Source organism: Pollicipes pollicipes, unplaced genomic scaffold (assembly GCF_011947565.3).
Source record: "Pollicipes pollicipes isolate AB1234 unplaced genomic scaffold, Ppol_2.1 Scaffold_4881;HRSCAF=5763_pilon_pilon_pilon, whole genome shotgun sequence".
In the NCBI taxonomy this organism is placed as follows: domain Eukaryota; kingdom Metazoa; phylum Arthropoda; class Thecostraca; order Pollicipedomorpha; family Pollicipedidae; genus Pollicipes; species Pollicipes pollicipes.
The window spans coordinates 5,004,030-5,023,054 of record NW_023596576.1 but is presented as its reverse complement, the minus strand read 5'-3'; the positions used below and the strand labels follow the sequence as shown (position 1 = coordinate 5,023,054).

The 19,025-nt window shown below is 59.1% G+C and overlaps 1 pseudogene; it reads left to right on the top strand.

The window, feature by feature from the left end:
* LOC119101178 (insulin gene enhancer protein ISL-2B-like) overlaps positions 1-19,025 on the top strand; it is a 42,206-nt pseudogene that overhangs the window by 10,804 nt on the left and 12,377 nt on the right.

The window sequence follows — 19,025 nt, the reverse complement described above, 5'->3', positions numbered from 1 at the left end:
GGTGGGACAGGCTGCTGCTGTCCTCCCACCATCGTCCACACAGGTGGCCAGGCCGGTGGGACGACGGCCAGGCCGGGTGGGACGGGCTGCTGCCGTCCTCCCACCATCGTCCACACAGGCGGCCAGGCCGGGTGCGACAGGCTGCCGCCGTCCTCCCACCATTGTCCACACAGGTGGCCAGGCCGGGTGGGACAGGCTGCTGCCGTCCTCCCACCATCGTCCACACAGGTGGCCAGGCCGAGTGGGACAGGCTGCTGCCGTCCTCCCACCATCGTCCACACAGGCGGCCAGGCCGGGTGGGACAAGCTGCTGCCGTCCTCCCACCATCGTCCACACAGGTGGCCAGACCGGGTGGGACAGGCTGCTGCCGTCCTCCCACCATCGTCCACACTGCTTGCGCCGCGGTTTCATGATGTGATTTATGTTAGGGCCTCAGAGACAGTGCGCTGTCGCTCTGAGAGTGTGTCCTCTATACATGGCATGCTTTAATACAACTCAACCGGAATCTTTGAAAGAATGGAACGAAGCACATCCCTATCACGTCTCCTATAAGCTTTTACGCGGACCGCAGACACTATTGTCTTCTGAACTTGCCTGAGGTTGTCTGTGCGCTGGTAGCCATGGCTCGCCCGGGTTACCGCCGCCCCGGGTCATGACGTCACCGGTGACGGCCTGACCCTGGCCAGGGCTCGTGGTGCAGGGCGAGCCGGCCGGGGACGGCGTGCCCATGGCCTTATAGCTGGCGCACCAGCCGGGTCAGCCACCTGCTGACTGGTGCGTGACGGCTCAAAACAAGGATTTGTATGCTATTTCGTGTTTTATCTTAAAGGAATTTTTTTGAGAAGCGCAGCAAACAAATCAGCTTAAAGACGGTATTGTCCTAAGTTCAACTTGGAACTTGTTATGTTGCAGCGCAATTTTTCCTTTTGTGTTGAAACCACGCACTTATTCCAGAAAAGGACGGTTTACGACAACTGCCCACTGAGTCACCATTTCGCTGGACTCACCTAGACCGGAAGCCAGTTATGCCTGTAGTCACCTTTATACCGACTGGACTGAAGTCATTCTTCGTGCAATGTTCGTGAACGAAGCCCTGTAGAAAGACGCGGATGCAAGTATGGCTGCACCTGTTCAGCAAGTCCTTAAAAACTCAACATTGCTGACGGTACGATTGTCCCATGCTCAGCTTGAAATTAATTGTACCAGTTGCACAGAGAAACGCATCACCCACTTGGAGTTTGCGTCGGCTTACACGAGATAGATACTGAAAATAAAAGTTTAAGATAGCTTTTAGCTTTTGCTAACTGAAAGGAAGCTAAAGAAGTTTTTATGCATCCATAAAAACTAGTTATACATACCTACAGGCTAACCGCGTGCTATATCCGTAAGTGCATACAGGTACGCCCATGTTCGTCATAACAGTACACTCAGTGAATTTTGTCTGTCAATAAGACACATAATCCGGAAAAAGTCGGGCGTTTCCATTGAACATCGGGCGCCCCCCCCCCCCCCTTCCAGTCGAACAACTGGGATGGGTGGTCAGGGGTCAGGGGTGACAGACGGCGCCGCCCAGCCGGCGCCGCGGCGTCAGTCGGGCGCGCGAGAAAAAACCATCAGCCTGACCATCAGGCCGCAACCCATTCGGCGCCGGCCGGCTCGGCTTGTTAGCTCATCTAATTGGTGGTAATTACCGGCGATCTCGGCGCGATACCCGCGCCCGCCTCCGGCCCTTGTTGCCCGCGACTGTCCCCACACGGCGCGCTTCCGCCGCGTCCGGCACCGAGCAAGAAGGGCACGGCTGCTGAGGCTGGCGGGGGTTGACAGATTGGTCGTCGCAGGCTTGACGGCGAGGGGGGGGGGGCGTACAGACGCGCGCCGTTACCCGTCCCTGCCACCCGTCATCGAACTCGTGCCCACCCGCGGAGGGGTCGTGTTTTGGATACAGACCTGCCTGCGGTCCACCCACCGTCCATACACACACACAGACGGTATAGACTAGACGGTACCTGTGGCCGTACCCTGGCGCCCTGACCCACCCCCACCTGCGCCATCACCTCCCTGGGGACTGGGGCCCTCTCAGAGCAGGACTGTCGCTGGCGCCCTGACCCACCCCCACCTGCCCCATCACTTCCTCCCTGGGGACTGGGGCCCTCTCAGAGCAGGAGACTGTTACTGCCACCCTGACCCACCCCCACCTGCCCCATCTCTTCCTCCCTGGGGACTGGGGCCCTCTCAGAGCAGGACTGTCGCTGGCGCCCTGACCCACCCCCACCTGCCCCATCTCTTCCTCCCTGGGGACTGGGGCCCTCTCAGAGCAGGACTGTTACTGCCACCCTGACCCACCCCCACCTGCCCCATCTCTTCCTCCCTGGGGACTGGGGCCCTCTCAGAGCAGGACTGTCGCTGGCGCCCTGACCCACCCCCACCTGCTCCATCACTTCCTTCCTGGGGACTGGGGCCCTCTCAGAGCGGGACTGTCACTGCCACCCTGACCCACCCCCCACCTGCTCCATCACCTCCCTGAGAACAGCCCCTCCCCCCCCTGATCCACCCTCACCTTCTCCACCCCTGAGGACCGCGCCCTCCCAGAGCGGGACCGTCGTTTCCGCTGTGACCTGCGCGTAGCCTACGCGGTTGCATTTGCCTCGCGCCCACCCCATATCGGAGTGCATATGGTCCAGCTCTGAGCATAACGAGGTTTGCGTACTGGTCACTGACCTGGCCCCTGACCCTGACCCCACGGTCTGCGAGACGGCGTGAGCTGCTGCTGAAGGGTGTCAGCACACGAAAGTGTCGAGTTCAGAGCTTGCAAACAATGTCTGAAATACCAAACTATGCCGAACAAGCAGAGAGACGCATAGATGTACGGCCGATAAACGCTGCAAATGGACAGGCCTTGGGTGACGGAAAGAGTGACGGGAAAAGAGAGAGAGAGAGTTTGGGATGTGTTTGTGCTGATTCGCGCGCCCTGCCCTGCGGTGCGTTTTCGCCGAAACCATTCTTGAACGTGCCAACTTCGTTGATTTACTCGGTAAGTTATCCCATAAAAGTTGTCCTAATCCTGTCGTTATTAATCATGAAAAGCGTTCGTATTTTAGATGTTAGATATGTCCTCAGCTGATATACTTCCAGCAGTCAGCGAAGCCCTGCTAAACAAAACGCACCGTAAGTTATTTTCAGACCAGCAACTTTATAAATGTCAGCTACGCACTTCCGGAAGTTTGCCAGCTTCTGTGCAGGAACACCGGCGACACGTTGTAACCAGCACCAGCCACGCACACATTCGAGTCGAGACGAGGTGCAGCCCCATCTGTGTCAACAAGAGGTGTAGTTCGTCCGGTGACTGAGGGAAGTCTCCGGTATGCCAGCTCTTCCCGAGACTGAGAAAGGTCCCCGGCGCACCATCTCTACGAATGAGAGAAGGAAGTCTCCGGTGCGCCAGCCCTTCCGGAGACTAAGAGAAGCCTCCGGTGCGCCAGCTCTTCCCGATACTGAGAGAAGTCTCCCGTGCTGCCAGCTCCTCTGGAGACTGGGAGGTGTCTTTAATGCACCAGCTCTTCGGGAGCTGACGGAGCTGTATCGGCGTCTTCTCGCTACAAGATGGCCGACTCGCAGCGCGACGAGCTTTGTTGTCAATCAACCTGAGACTAGCCTTAACAGAGCCTTTTGCTAATGCTGCCACCACGCATCCAAGCTTGAAAACATCAGGGAGCTTGTAGCAAAATCAGCTCAAGTCAAAACAAATACCGAACCGCTTGGATACGTGTTTTGAGAAACTATGCGGCGGACCATTGTACGGTACATACCCAACATTGTTGGGCATGACGGCTGTCATTCTGCGTTCTGGCTTAAATGTCCAGCTATCAAATCACCAAATGTAGGCGGTCTGTACGCCGGGCGCCCTCAGCGGGGTCTGTTCCAGCATGAGCCGGACGGGAGCCCGTCTGCAGCGCACAGCTGTCAGTAGAGCACGGCCAGCATGTGGCGGACGCGGAGTCCCGGCCTGGTAGTGTCAGTGTGGCGCCGACCGGCCGCAGTAAGGTGGACGGTGGCCGACGCCGAGATCGCCCCTCTGTTGACCGGGTCAGCCCGCTGCAGCGCAGCCCTGCAGAAAGGCGAGCACGTGACGCGGCCATGTGACGGACGTGATGCGGCTGCGTGACGGTCACCCCAGCGAGACGTGGCCTGGTGCCAGGAGTCGTTACGTTATTTGGTGACGCAAATAGGCACTGCGATTATGAGCACAGCGAGCTCTCACGCTCGTTGTCGGCGTCAGGGGTTCCAAAGTCTTAACTTGCTGCTGTGCCCCACTCATTTGTGTCTCGACCCTTCGACCCGTTCGGCGACAAGTTCCCTCTCCGTAGCCCTCGGGCCCTGCCGCCACCCTCGAGCTTCAGTTTGACACCTGCCTGCTCCCAGTCGTCGCCTGGCGGACCCCCGGTTGGCCGGACCTTGCCGGTGCCGGATCCCGCACCGGATCTTGCCCCGGATCTTGCCTCGTGTCCTGCCCCAGATCCTGCCCTGGGTTTACGCTGGATCCTGCCCGGGTCCTGCCCGGGTCCTGCCCGGATCCCGGGCCGGCCGGCCGGATCCTGCCGCGGGCCGCCGCACTGTCGTGACTGCACGGCAGGAAAACCACTGTCCGACTCCCACTGTCCTGCGGGCGCCAGCCAATGATACGCATCATGCCACCACGCTACCGGTTCGGGCGGCAGGATTCGTGGAAGCCGACAGCATGGCTTCCCGACGCCGCCAGCCGTCCGGCGGCGGGTTGTGATTGGTCAGAATGCTATCCAGAGGAAGGAACTATTCGTGGGATTCTTGTTTCAAACAAGCTGCCAGTTCCTGACGAAAACGATGGGTGCTAAATTTGGTAGCTGGCGACAGGGATGCTCCCCTGCCGTGCAATTGATGCTGCTCGTTACTGTGCTGGTCATAAATGACCGTGTTTGACGAAATGCACGGTAGTCAAGACCGAGTAAAACTCTGCAAAAGCACGCCAGGTCTGGGCTACGGTACCCGGGCCTTTCCTGCTCGCTATGCACTATGGTAAACGAATCCCGTACATGCCGAGACGGACATCCACCGACTACGACCTTCCAAAAACGCCTCTTAGCAGACGGGATCGGCGAGCGCGCGGCTGTGCCGGCCGGCGGCCCCGGCCGGCTCCCGTGCTGCGGCGGGCCCTGATCCGGCTGCGAGGCGGTGACAGGATCTGAAGCCGGAACCGGCGCCGGCAGCGGCACGGCCGACGCCTCCGCAGTTGCGTCAGGCAGGGCTCGGGCGGGCCGCGCGCCGCTGACCGCCGCCGCTAATACCTCCTGCCAGATCCCAGCCAGCGGGGCTGTGATCGCCGAGTCGGAACGCTACGACGGAATTCATGTTTCGTGGAAATAAACATCGTTTTTTCCGATTATGACCCCATGTTTCCGATTTTGCGCCTTTCTTTGATAGTCTTGCTGTCCCCTGTTTACCCGCGTTGTTGATCAGGGCTGGTGCTAGCTTGCATGAACAGTGTGAGAGCCAAGGCTATCTCGAACCGCTCCGTCACACCTTTGAGCCGAAGCGCACTGTAGGAGTGCCGTTCGCTGTCCGGACAGGTGCTCCTCGGTCCGGCGTACCGCGCGCCGTCGAAGCACACTGTAGGGGTGCCGCTCGCTGTCCGGACAGGTGCTCCTCGGTCCGGCGTACCGGGCGCCTCCCCACCGTCGGGGCGACGTTTATCCTCCGGCTCTCCGGCTCTTCCAGCTGTCCAGAGCCGTGCAAACTCTCCGTTGGAGCCTTAAAGAACTGGGTGAAAAGATTGAGGGACGTTTAAGGCTGTGTAGGGATGATAGCCCGAGTGCTGTTTGCTTTCTAAAGTCTGCATGCAAATGCACTTATCTATATGCATATATAGAGATCACGGTAAAGAAGTATAACCACAGTGAAGGTGTTCGCACTGCGATAGGTTTATTTGGCATCGATGCAGAGGACCTGATGAACCGCATTACTTAAACTCTTTACACAATAATTATTTCACTATTTTCCCACCAAATCTAGCTGAACTGACAGTTTTATCTATGCTATCCATGGAGCTGCAGTATATATGGTTGCTTGTCAACCCCTCCCGCCAAACGACGAAAGCTGCCTTTCCGTCTGGCGACACCACCATCTTGACCTATCTCGTCAGCAAAACAGCAGCTGTGACCTTCCGCCCCGTCGGCCGCGCCGTGGCCCCGCGTGATCTTGACCCGGCGTGTCCCCAGGCCGCCGGCGGGCCTCGACCTGCATCGGCTGCGGCGGCGCCATCCACGACCAGTACATCCTGCGCGTGTCGCCCGACCTCGAGTGGCACGCCGCCTGCCTGCGCTGCGCAGAGTGCAACCAGTTCCTCGACGACAACTGCACCTGCTTTGTGAGGGACGGCAAGACCTACTGCAAGCGCGACTACGTCAGGTGAGCGGGGCACGCGCCGGCGGACAGGCGCCTCCGTTCGCGCGCACCCACCGAGAGAGTGCCAATTGGCAGCGCAAATAGTGCCGAGTCCTGCAGCGTTGCAATGCGCTTCCAGTGGTGGGTGGTCGCCAAAGCGCCGCGCTGTCTGGACGGCAGCCGGGCTGTGCCACGTCCTGGCTACAGTGGGGGGTCCCGGCCATTTCGGCCGCTTCATTCCGCCAGTCTGGTGATGTGTCTTTGGATGTTGCCAAAACCACCTGGGCGCAGCAGCATCGGCTGACGTAGTCGCATTGTGCTGCACAGACCTGATCAATAAAACTACAATCAGGGCTTGTCTTCAATTCGCCCTAAAAGCGACGCATTGTGCGCGTCGCTGTGACGCAGAATGGCCGCCATTAGTCAGACTGGCCGCGTTTTGCCGCGCTCTTTAGCCATCCCATGCCTCCCATTACACAACAAAGGCGGCTTTCACTCTGCGCCATTACCCTACCGACGCCTTTATGCCCAGCGGCGATAATAAAACACCGCGTCACTCGAACGCCGCGCGTGTCGCGTCGGTCGACGGCGGCCGCGTCTGGAGCCGCGTCGGCGCCGACGGCCGTCGACCGGTGGCGGCGCTGGCTGGCGTGACGCGCCCGCCACACGACCGCACAAGATGAACGATTTTTGCACGATCGGCGGATTATGGGCGATATTAGTCGGCGTTCGTCAATTGGTATCATGGGCTGGGCGATTAGCGGCGGCACGCGATTGTCTAGTTTGCCGGCGGTGGCGGGCCGGCGGCAGAAAAACAGCCCCGGTCGGGCGGCGATCGATCCGCCCGATAAGTCGGGTCGGGCCGCCCTTCGATCGCGAGATGGCCCGGTGTCGCCCGGCGGCCGGCGCGCCCGCCGGGCTGGGCCGTGCCCGGTCCTCGCCCGGCCCCCGTCCAGGCCCCTGCCTCGGCGCTGACCGCGGCCCTGTCCCCGGACTCGGCCCCGACTCGGTCCAGCCTAGCACAGCCCTTTGTCTGCGTAAGGCTGCCGCGGTCCCAGGTACACCAGCCGATGCTGTCGGCCAGGGCGGAAGACACGGCGCCGCCGCCGGCCGGTCGGCGACTCTGTTTGCTCTCGGCTCCGCCGTTTGTTTTGTTCGGCGTGTGTTCCGTGTGATGCCGCCGCATCCCGGCCAGGTGTGAGGGCCCTCGGGCCACTTACGATCCTTTGTGGATCTGCAGATAGTGCGATCTGAAGAAAATGGCGACGTTCGTAAGCCGTTCGGTGTCCTGTCTTGGTAGCCTTGATCATCAGGCGACTGGACGCCAATTTTTTACAAAAAATTCGTTCACGGTAAAACCATAGGATTAAAAAAATCTGTGCTTTTAATTGGTCGCATTTTCGGAAATTTCGCGGCACTAGTTTTTTCAAACTTTCAAAGCGAGCGTGCTTTCCAAACAACACACAGACTGCGATGGTGTGGGCTGCTGCCGGTTTGGAGAGACATCAAGCCCCGCCCCGTCGGCAGGTTGTTCGGCGCCAAGTGCAGCAAGTGCGCCAAGCTCTTCAGCAGCACGGACATGGTGATGCGGGCGCGCGACAAGATCTTCCACATCGACTGCTTCCGCTGCTGCGTGTGCGCCAAGCACCTGGTGCCAGGTGACGAGTTCGCGCTGCGTAACGAGGCGCTCTACTGCAAGGACGACTACGACTGCGTGCACGACCGCAAGGAGGACAACAACAACGTCAAGCTCAGCGCCAAGAGCCCCGGAGGTGAGTGCGCCCGCTGGGCGCGGCGAACGCGCGCGGCAGCCCGCGACGCTCGCTTTTTCAGGGGTCTGACGCGCCGTCAGCGGCCGTACGCGACGGCGAGCGCAGCTGGCGCGGGCGACGAAACTGGTTTGGGAGGACGCGCTCCGCTAACCGCTGTCAGAAAACAATGGAGATCATACGTAATCGCCCATCAGGCCGTGTAATCCAGCCCGCGCGCTCTGACACCTCGTTCACGCGTCTGCGCGGAGGCTGGCGCCGCGCGAGCCGCGCTGCTCTGTCGGCACGGTCCCGTGCCCCCCCCCCCCCCCTCGGCCGGACGACCCGGCCGGACCGGCTGGGGCCGCCGCGGCTGGCACCTGTGGCGTCGCCCGCCCTGCCGGCGCCGCCGTCCGCGCCCGCTGATCGATTCGCCGCCCGTTTTCCGACTTTCTGTCAATGGCGCTGCTGGCCGGTATCCATCTTGCGCCGGCCGGGCTCGAGTGTAGCCGACTGGTCCCGTATCAGCGCCACCATCTCACGCGAGAACGGACAAAAACGCCGCCGCCGCCGCCGCCGCCGCCCGGCGCTCGAAGAGGCGACCCTCTCCGACCGCCCGGCCCGGCACAGGGGCGCCGCTTGACCCGGTCCGGGTCAGCCGGCGCAGACCGACTGCTGCTCGGAGTTAGGACCGGGGATCAGTTAGATCTCCAGATCCGTTAGATGATCAGCCAGATCAGTCAGATCTATCAACAAGCGACGGTGGCACACCGGGGGAGGGGAGGGGGAGGGAGGGAAAGGGTCGGCCGCTACTGATGGCGTCTGGAGAAGGTAGCAATGCAAGACCGCTATAAGCTCGTGGTCTCTGGATATCAAATGATCAGTGTTCATTCGTCTTAAGCGCAAGCAGCCTTACCAGTCACATCATCAGCGATAATCAAAGGTGCTCTCTCACCAAACAGTAGGACGTTAAGCTTGATTTTGTTCCCGCGAAAAAAGCACATGGCATTGTTTGGAACTGTTAGCAAAGTGGTACCGAAAAAGAAAAGAAACGCGAATGGAAGGTCAGTTACGTTACTATCACGAACCTTGACGGTTTTTATGACAAATGTTTTGCCATTTAGACAGAAGTTATCTGTGAGCTAAGCGCACAATGCTAACAATATTGGACAATGCCGATAAATGTAATCAGGAATATCACTTTCTAAAATCGGTAGGGGCTCAGCCGAAAAGACAGACCTAAGCTCCTACCAAAACTTCATTTTCTCCCGGATTTCGGCCACTTGGATCTGCGTCCTCAATCTTGATATACAGCTTTGTGATACTTCGTAAATCCAGAAATGTTTTCCTACAGAAGAACAACTTCCGATTCCAAAATAATGCGAACTGCCTTTTTGTGAAAGGCTTAGAGGGGGATGTGATTCACAGAAAAATATCGAAGTAAATGTTATAAAGGGCTCACTGATGACTACTGCCGTCGCTGATTGTGTCGTATAAAACCCCCCAGCAACAATTATGCGACGAATACACTTGCCGTTGTTTGGGAAAACATGCATGAACTCTTCTTTCGGTCACCCTGTACTTTTAAGAACTGCCGCACAATGCAGTCAATTATTCTCTATTCCAATTCAGGTTTTATCGCTTAAAGAAAATGAGCTGCAAACACTTGCTGACTGGCTTTTATATGAAAGGACAAAAACGTACGGTACTTGAAGGATATTATTTGGCGCGAAATTAAATGAATAGTAACAGTAATGCTTTTAGGCACCTTCCACCTAGCATACAGATAGTTAAGATAACTGTGATGTATTTATTCGGTCCAGCGTTCCATCTTTGCTTATATGCATTGAGGGGGCTCAGAGGAGCATGAGGGAGCTCTAGCCAGCATTGGAGGGAGCGGGGAGGGGGGGGGGGGGGCTCAGACCTCCGCCCTGAAAGCATACAAAGTGACGCCCCTGAATGTAACATTATTCGAAGGATCCGATCCAACACATTGTCTGACCGTGGTGCTCCTCGACTCCGAGACGCGTCACTGCCCCAAACGTCGAAGCCCTGCTCTCCGCCGGGTCCGCCGAGCAGCGCGTCCGTCCCGCCTCGGCGTGCGCGCCAAGGTCGCCGGTTGACTTCAAACGGAAGTGCCAGTCACGAGGGTCGACGGCTTTTTGTCCTTCCGATGCTCCTCCTTCGCCGGTCGGAAGAAGGGAGCGACCGTGGTCCGTGTTTGGTCCGTGTTCAGCATCCGTGAAGACCGCGTATCAGGCTCTGAGCGCTGGTCAGACGCTGGTCAGACGCTGGCCAGACCCTGGTCAGACCCTGGTTAGACCCTGGTCAGACGCTGGTCAGACCCTGGTCAGACGCTAGTCACGCGTTGGTCAAACGCTCGTCAGACGCCGGTCAGACGCTGGTCAGACCCTGGTCAGACGCTAGTCACGCGCTGGTCAGACCCTGGCCAGACGCTGGCCAGACCCTGGTCAGACGCCGGTCAGACGCTGTGCCTATCCGGTGCTCCGTCTGCGGGGATAAGTCGGAGGAGTCGTGCTCGACGGCTAATTCTGCGGTGCGCAGAGTACGCTGCAGCCTGCCGGATGGACCGCCACCTGCCGTGCTAAGCCCCGATCAGTGCAGGCTGTCCTGCTCAGGTTTGAAGAGGGAGATGTTTGGGGCAATACAGTGGGTTAGCTGTAGGTTCGAAGGCTCCTCTGAATCAGGATTGTCACCCGGCCGCCAGGGCGGACTTCTCCAGACCATGTGTACCGTCCGGCCGTCAGGGGTCAGCCCCTCCAGACTGCGGTCACCGTGCACAGGGAGCTCCTCCGGACCGCGGTCACCGTGCGCATGGAGCCCCTACGGACCGCGGTCAACGTGCGGAGGGAGCCCCTCCGGACCGCGGTCAACGTGCGCAGGGAGCCCCTCCGGACTGCGGTCACCGTGCGCAGGGAGCCGCTCCAGACTGCGGTCACCGTGTGCTGGGAGCTCCTCCAGACCGCAGTCACCGCCTGGAGGGCGCCTCTGCGGACAGCGGTCACCGTGTGCAGAGAGCTGCGGACGGTGGGTACGGCGGGGCGGCGTCGGCCGGCCTCTCCCGCGCCGTGTCGCGCTGTCTGTCGGCCGTGTGTCGCGGCGTCGCGGCGCCGTGTCGCCTCCCGTGACAGGTCCGCTGTCTGGGGGCCGTGCACAGGCCGCGCGGCGCCGCGCCCCAGTCCGGCGCGGCTACCGGTTCGCGCGGAACGCAAGCGGGTCGGCGAGATGTCGCGGCCGCCGGTGCTCCACTGACGGCACCGGCCGGCCGGACGCTGGCAGGGGGGCTGACAGCGTGGCGGAACATTCGGCTAGCGCTGCCCCACATGTGGCGTCGGTTATGGGCTATGCCTGCCGGTGCGGGATGTTGTCCGTGCTTTCAGGAATCGCCCCAGGACATGACCGGTGCTGGCGATTTGGCGCGATCGCTACGATAGACTTTTATATTATTTTCCAGACCGAGAACCATACCTGGGTGCAAAAATGCACTTATACTTGGTTGTTGCTTCTGCGAAGAGGTACCGTTCGGGCACTATACCATCAGAGAGCTGCGCCGCGAAGACGTGGTGCTGGGCGAGTAGCTGACTTGTTCCGCTAGGCGAGTTTGAAAGGCACTGGGAACGCGGTTTTTTTCTTGTTTCTGAGTAGAAATATGCAGTGCTTCCTTTGCACTCAGTTGTGATGTTTTCTTCTTCAACCGTTTGCTCTTGCTGCACCGTTTTTCTGCAATGGTTTGTTGCATGCAAAGGTTTGAAGCAAAAGACAATGGCATTCCGTGCGGTTTTCCACTGTCTGCGGGGAATGCTACCGTTGTATACCGGTATCGAAGGCACATTACAGCACCGCTTCCACTACCTTCCGACTTTGTGGTAAGAGCCCAATGCATTAAGAGTTTTTGTACTTGCAGTGCAAAGCTGACAACGTACCACTGCGCATGAAATAGGGAGTGCTCCTACCTGGCTCATTCAAAGTATAAAATAAGCAGCCCATTTTGGTTGAATTTCACCTTAAGAAGGCATGTCAAGCTCCAAATAGCACTAACTGACTTCAAGCGTGGTCGCCAAGGTAAGTGATCTGGCCGGTATCTAATTACCGAACAAATATTTAAAAGGCCATCACCACTTTGCCGTCGTTCTTGTGGTTAGGTGTTGGTGTTCCTGACGAGACAATCCATACAATCGGAATTCGTCGCAGCTGAAATTTACGAAGGGATTGGTCGGCATCGGCTATCAGCGGAGTTCCACAAGTTTAATTTGGGCCGACGACCAGATCTTCCACAAAGACAGCAGTGTTTGTTGTCAACTGTTTTAATGTTGGAGGGGGGGGGGGGGGGGCGAGGCGGTTGTTGAGGGGCAGGATTCCTCCGCAGAGATAAAAATCTCCTCCGATGCTTACCACGAACACGCAAATTTGTCAGTGTGCTGAACAGCTACTTGGTCGCCGGTGGAAAGAACCAAAGTAAGTCTCGTTGAACAAAAAGCATATAGGTTTTAGAGGGGAAGTCGATGGCAGCATTCGGTGAAAATGGCTAATTCAACCGTAATGATTCCCATCGAACCGATCGGCACCTCCATACAGGTTGGTTCAGGACTCAAAACTTGCAGCCTTACTTGAAGGCAACATTTTAAGCCACAACTTAGCTCACCGCGATCCGAAGATGAGATGGAAAGTTGCAATGCTTTCGTTGTTTTGCACCTGATGGCTTTGAATCTGCTCGAGCAAGTACAGTGTTCGTCATGTTTCTAAAATATAGGGTAGGTTAGTTTTGGGAAGGTTATTTCCATAAAAAGCTGCGAAAGCATCTATGCCAGAGGGACACCAGTGAGATCCGGTGGCGCAAGTGGCGCATTTTGCGCTGCATCAATCTTGTGAGTGGATTATTCCCATGTCAAATTTCGTGCACTGACTCGGAAAAAAACAAAACGGGAAAATGCCGCTTTTAGTGGGCTAAACAACTTGATAGAATGGTCCAACATGAGATTCAACGAGAACCGTTCTTAGGCAGATTTTGCCGCCCCCAATGGTCCGGAAACGTACATAAATCAGATATGCGTATACAATAATATATCATGGCATCACATCTCATGTAATCATTTCCAAAATATGTCTATATAATATTATGTAAATTGGAATTACACTCTCGGATATGGGATATATAGGAATAATACAACGGAAAATAAAGAGAAGAGCAAGACCGCTATTATTTGTAATCCTTGAATTACCGGACAGGCAATTTCCTGTTCCGTCAGCCTAGCATTGGTGACATTCACAAATACCTGCGTTGGCACCATCGGTGGTCTTAAAACTGAGCAGGTCTTAAAACGCACTCGCTCAATGTGCTGAGAATGGACTGCTTGAGAAAGCTGCAGCACAAGTGTTCGACTAGTCTCGATACTCGGGAAGTGCCCCGCGGCCACCAGCGAAGTAAAGCTGGGTCGCGGCGAGGGCAGCTGACAGCTGCAGTCCGGCCGTGGCTGCGCCCCGCTCGAAGTGCCCCACGGCCACCAGCGAAGTGAAGCTGGGTCGCGGCGAGGGCAGCTGACGGCTGCAGTCCGGCCGTGGCTGCGCCCCGCTCAGACCGCGCCGAGCCGGACGTCATGGTCGCCTGCATTCGGGCAGGCCGCGTCCAGCCGGCTGGAGACGGCCGGCGCCGCCGACCGTGGACCGCCCGTGTTGGGACCACCATTTCCGTCCGATCATCGACTCGGTGATGATTGTTTGGGCCCCTGTTTGATCAGCGTCCTGCGCACATAGACACGCCGGCTCTTTCAAACAGAGCGGCCAGTTTGTCCTGATAAAATAGTCGCGTTTCCCGCACGACTGCTGCTGGGAGGCAACCGGCCCAGCCCCTCTCATAAACCGCTAACGTTGACCTTTCTACAGCCGGCGGCCACGTAGGGCGCAATCACATGGAAACCGATGGAGACTGAGGCAGTCCGCGGCAGACACTCGTGAACTCCGCGAAAAGAATCGCCCTGAAGTGTCTCCAGTCGTCCGCACAGACGAAAACTCGTCTTGAAACGTTCGTGCGCGCCGTTTTGTGAGGCAGATCGCGGCCGGCCCATGCAACGCTGCGGCCGTGAGGCGACGGCGGCGGCTCGGTCGCCTTTCATCGGACGCTGACCGTGCAGCACTCGCGACTGCGCCGCGCCGCGCCGCGCCGCGCCGGGCCGAGCCGGGCCGGGCCGGGCCGCCAGTGGTGTCCGCAGCCCAGCGACGCGAGGGCCGGCCAGCTGCCGCCGCCGCACACCGCGCCGTCGAGCGCGCTTATTTACGGCCGGCGCCGCGACAGGCCGGCGCCGGCGCCGACCCCCGGACACGCTGGTGGACACACCGGTGGACGCGGCTGGCCGACACGCTGGCGGCCTCGGCTTCCGCGCCGGTCCCCGACGATGAGGCTGCCGCGGGTTGTCGGCCCAGCTCTTCACCTGGTAAGGTGGGGCTGAGCTCGCCCGGCGGCGGCGGCGGCGGCGGCGTGTCGCCAGCTAGCTCGCGTGCCCCGTGAGGGTGTCAGTCACAGCTCACACCAGCCCCATGCCGTGCGTCGCCGCGGCGCCAGTTGCCGTGAGCGGGAGCGGTGCGGTCGGACCCGTCCGTTGCCGCTCCGGCCGCGGGGCCCTCCGATCAGCCGCTTTCAGAGCGCACCTGTCAGAGCATCTTCGACACAATGGAACGCGTCACAAAAATCGGCCAATTACGACGGCGCTGATCACGTTATTTACCAGTCGGCGCTGAAGCCGCTCGGCCTGTGACAGCTTTGCGTTTAAAAAGAAATCCGGCTGGACACTGCAGCGGCCGCTGCTTCATCTTCTTAGATTGACCTTGGATTATCGCGTGGATTCGTCGAAGTCCGGCCCTCGGAAAAAAACTCTGTTTCGGTCAGCGTGGCTGTTGCAAAGGCGACCCAATCCGTGGTGTGATCGGGAACGTACTTCCATAACCTGCGCCCGGGCCGCGGCTCCCTGGCTGACTCCTGCACGGCCCGTGAGGGTCTCCTGACCGCCCCTCCCCCTGGTCGGGGTCTCAAGGGCCGTCGGCGGCGCCGGTCGCGTCTCAAAGCGCGCCGCGCCGCCGGCCGGCCGACGACACTGTTTACCGGCGTCTTCGCTGCGGCGCCGCCGGAACGGCTACCGGGTCACGGCCGCGGTTGACCCCGTCCCCGGGCGAGCGGCTGACATCCGGGGAGAGGGGGGAGGGGGCGGACGCGTCTTGTGACCGCGTGGAGTGCCGGTCAGTTGTTGGTCGCGTTCTCATGAAGGCAGCGTACGTCGGCCGGTAGTTGCTGGCAGCCAGCGTCAGTCAGCGGCCCGGCGTTCAGGCGTCGGCTGTTGGAAGGGTCTGTGCATCCCTTGTCTGAGCGACGCGCTCCTGTGGTTTTACGGAGCTCGTGCAGCTGCCACCGCTTTATCCCGGGTGGCGGTCGCGTTGTTGACCGGGTATTTTGCTACACGCTGTCGGAATTTTCGGACACGACGAATGCCGGGCGGCGGCACGTTTCCTGTTTGTGGTCCGTGTCCGGTGCCGGGCCCGACAAGGTCGCGATGGCACGCGGTCCGCCCGCCCCTGGCCCTGGCGATAATGTGCGACGTAGCCGGGGCTCCAGCTGGCCGAGGGCCCTGGAATGTCAGCGTCGGCGAGAGATGGCCTCTGCAGTGGCAGCTTAACTGCTGCTCCCCACACCATGAGACGGGCTGACTACTGAGTACAATGGCGCATCAGTGTACCGTTTCTGGCAGGCTCCAAAGACAATGGAAAGATGGGCCCCGCATGTAACTGTCAAGCCTTTTCAATGCACTGAATAAGGATTAAGCGGTTTTCTTAGCACCTCATTTCACACCAAGATGATGTTTTAACTCTTATCAGCGCTCTTCAATGGTTGTAAGCATTACCGTTTGGCGCGTACGATGTCAAGTCGCCCGCAGCCTGAGACATTTCAGCGGAAAAATGGCCCTTCATAGCTGAAAGGCTGATTTTTTAACACATTGGTCAGGGCTATGCATGACATCGTGCGGATTACTTCGCCACATTCCCGCTGCCGTTCTCGCGAACCGGAATTCACTCTGGCATAAACAGCGCTTCCCGGGACGCGATGTGTAGCGCGACCCCGGCGAACGTGCCGCGCCGTGCTGGTATGACCCGTGACAAGTTTGGACAGTTTGTCAAACTGATAAAGCACATAAATGCACGCTGTCCGCCAGCCGATGCGAAAACCGCTTTTTCCGCAGTGATATTTGCACGTATAGCGCTCCAAACTGAGGAGTGCTTATATCTATGCAAGTCGGTGTTGACCGGGATATAAGACAACTTCGGCCCACTCTTAAGCCGGGAGTCTCTGTCAGTTCCGCTCAGCTGTCTCTCGGCACATTGTGTCACTGCCGTCTCACACGTAATTGCAATGGCGCCAACGGGCAGCGGCTGGCAGTTCCTCCATTGCATTCGCAGAGGCCTCAGCTGTCCCCCCCCCCCCCCCCCTCCAGCCTGGCCCTACTTCGAAATCCCAATGCGATAACGATAACATTTGCTGCAGCATTGATTTTGTGTTACTTGTCAGGTGTCACAACGTTTGGTTGGTAGCAGCAGTGGTGTATGCGTGGTAATCGGGACGCATGGGTTATACCCCCCCCCCCCCCCCTACTTTCCAATAGTCACGTCTACATTTGAGTTCGGCCCATCAAGATAAACTGCATTTTCGCAAGTAATTTTCGGGCACTGTCACCGCCCCCCCCCCCCCCATTTGTGGAACGTACGCACGGGTCTGGACCATCATGAACTTTGCATCAAACAAAGAACACGAGGACTTACTGTTGTAGCCACCAATTCCTGGGCTCATTTCTTGATTTGACTTGACGAATTCTTGACTCAGTGGCTCACTTCCACTAAGCACCTTCACCACCCTCCCCTGCCCACGCACGACCTCTGACCATCACCCTATCTCTTCCCGCCAGGTCAGCCCCCCAGGAGGAGGGCGGAAGGCGGGGAGGGGGGGGGGGGCTGGCGGTGCGCCAGGAGCGGTCGGCCCACCCACGCCGGCCGCCCTGACCGTGTCACGGTGACGGCCGGAGGGGACGGGCCGCGGCCGGCCGAGCCGTGCCGTTGTTTCGCTTGGCGGCCTGGCCGGCGGTGAGACACCGGCCGCACCGGCGACAGCCGGCGGCGGTGGCGGCGGTGGCACCCTCTCAGCTTGCGGGCGCCGACGGCCGGTCGGCCGGCAGGCGGAGAGACGGTGCGGGAGAGGCCCGGTCAGCCGCGACTCTGGTACCGGAGAGGCCCGGTCAGCCGCGGCTCTGGTACCAGCGGGCCCTCGCCGACACCGGCAGCCGCCGCGCGCGCGCCGCCGAGAGCTGGGCCGCAGGAATGGGTGCGATGTTTCTGGTGGCTGGGCAGGTGGGCGGGCTGCGGCGTGGCCTGCTGCGCACGCAGGCCAGGTATGCGTGTCCGGATGCCACACAGGAGTAGCGAAGGCTCGTGACGGATACAGCCCGGGGCGTGGGCAGGGCGGAGGGCACCGGGCACACATGACAGCGCCTGTGAGGATGACAGAAACGGCAGCAGAGAAGCCGGGATCTGGCTCTGTCCTGTTGTCATTAGACTGGGTATTTATAGATTTGTGTCTGCCTGCATAATTGCCTCTTCTAGCAATCGGACGCATCCAGAATTGCCAGACAGCAAGCATGACGCAAAAGACAACAGTCGTGTTTGGGAAAAACATATTCGACAGGCCTACTACGTTAACATCTGTGTAGCGCAAATGTGTTTATTCGGGACACAAAATTGCCATGTTCACGTAATATTGGTTGGCCAAACATGCTTTGAGTGGAATAAGTGATTATGGGCCGAGTTATGAAAGCTGTGGTGGTTTTCTGCCAAGTTATGAGATGCATTAATCCCAGACTGCCTCATGTGTCAGTGCAGGTCGAAACAGCACGTGCATCAATTTGAAATGGATGAATATCATTAGCGTCGGACGAATGCTGAATGTGTCGGAGGAAACGAAGGCTAGGTTGAACGTCTGTTCCAAATTCCAAATGAGAGTACATTTCCTTCTTATTTCCAGATTCTGGCGAGGAGAACGTGCAGCCAAAGACAGAGAAGGAGCAGAAGAAGCGGGAGGGCAAGACGACGCGCGTGCGGACCGTGCTGAACGAGAAGCAGCTTCACACGCTGCGCACGTGCTACAACGCCAACCCGCGGCCCGACGCCCTTGATGAAGGAGCAGATGGTGGAGATGACCGGGCTGAGCCCGCGGGTCATCCGAGTCTGGTTCCAGAACAAGCGCTGCAAGGACAAGAAGCGGCAAATCTACCTGCGCCAGATGCAGGAGGCCAACAAGGTAAGCCGCCGCCCTCGCCGGCGGCGCGCCCCGCCACCCGCCGCCGGCCGGTCCTGCTGTTGTACGACGCTGCCGCAACGGTGACATCGGGCTGATAAGATGCGATGCGAGCCTGCGGTCACGTAAACAGTGTGCCGCGCGCCCGTCCCACAGCCCGCTCGCTATTTCCGATGACTGATGCCGGCCCGATACGGCGACAATTTTCGCATGGTCAGCTCTGGCCATCTCCCACCTGGCTCTATCTGGACAGCGATCGGCGTGTTAACTATGGCGCTCCGGCGGCGCGGCGCTCTGCCCCCTCTGTCCGGCGCCCGGGCGTCGCCGGCTCTGGCGCCGGCGCCGGCGCCGCCGCCACCGGCGCGCACTATTTTGTCTGTGCGCTGGGTTACGGCCGTGACCACCGAAACCGGAGACGGGGCGCGCAGCCCGGGGTTTGGTCGTGCCTTTCGTGGAACACCCCAGGTCGCGTGGGCCTCATCCGCCCTAAGCGGCTGGCCTGTCTTCGGCCTGCGACA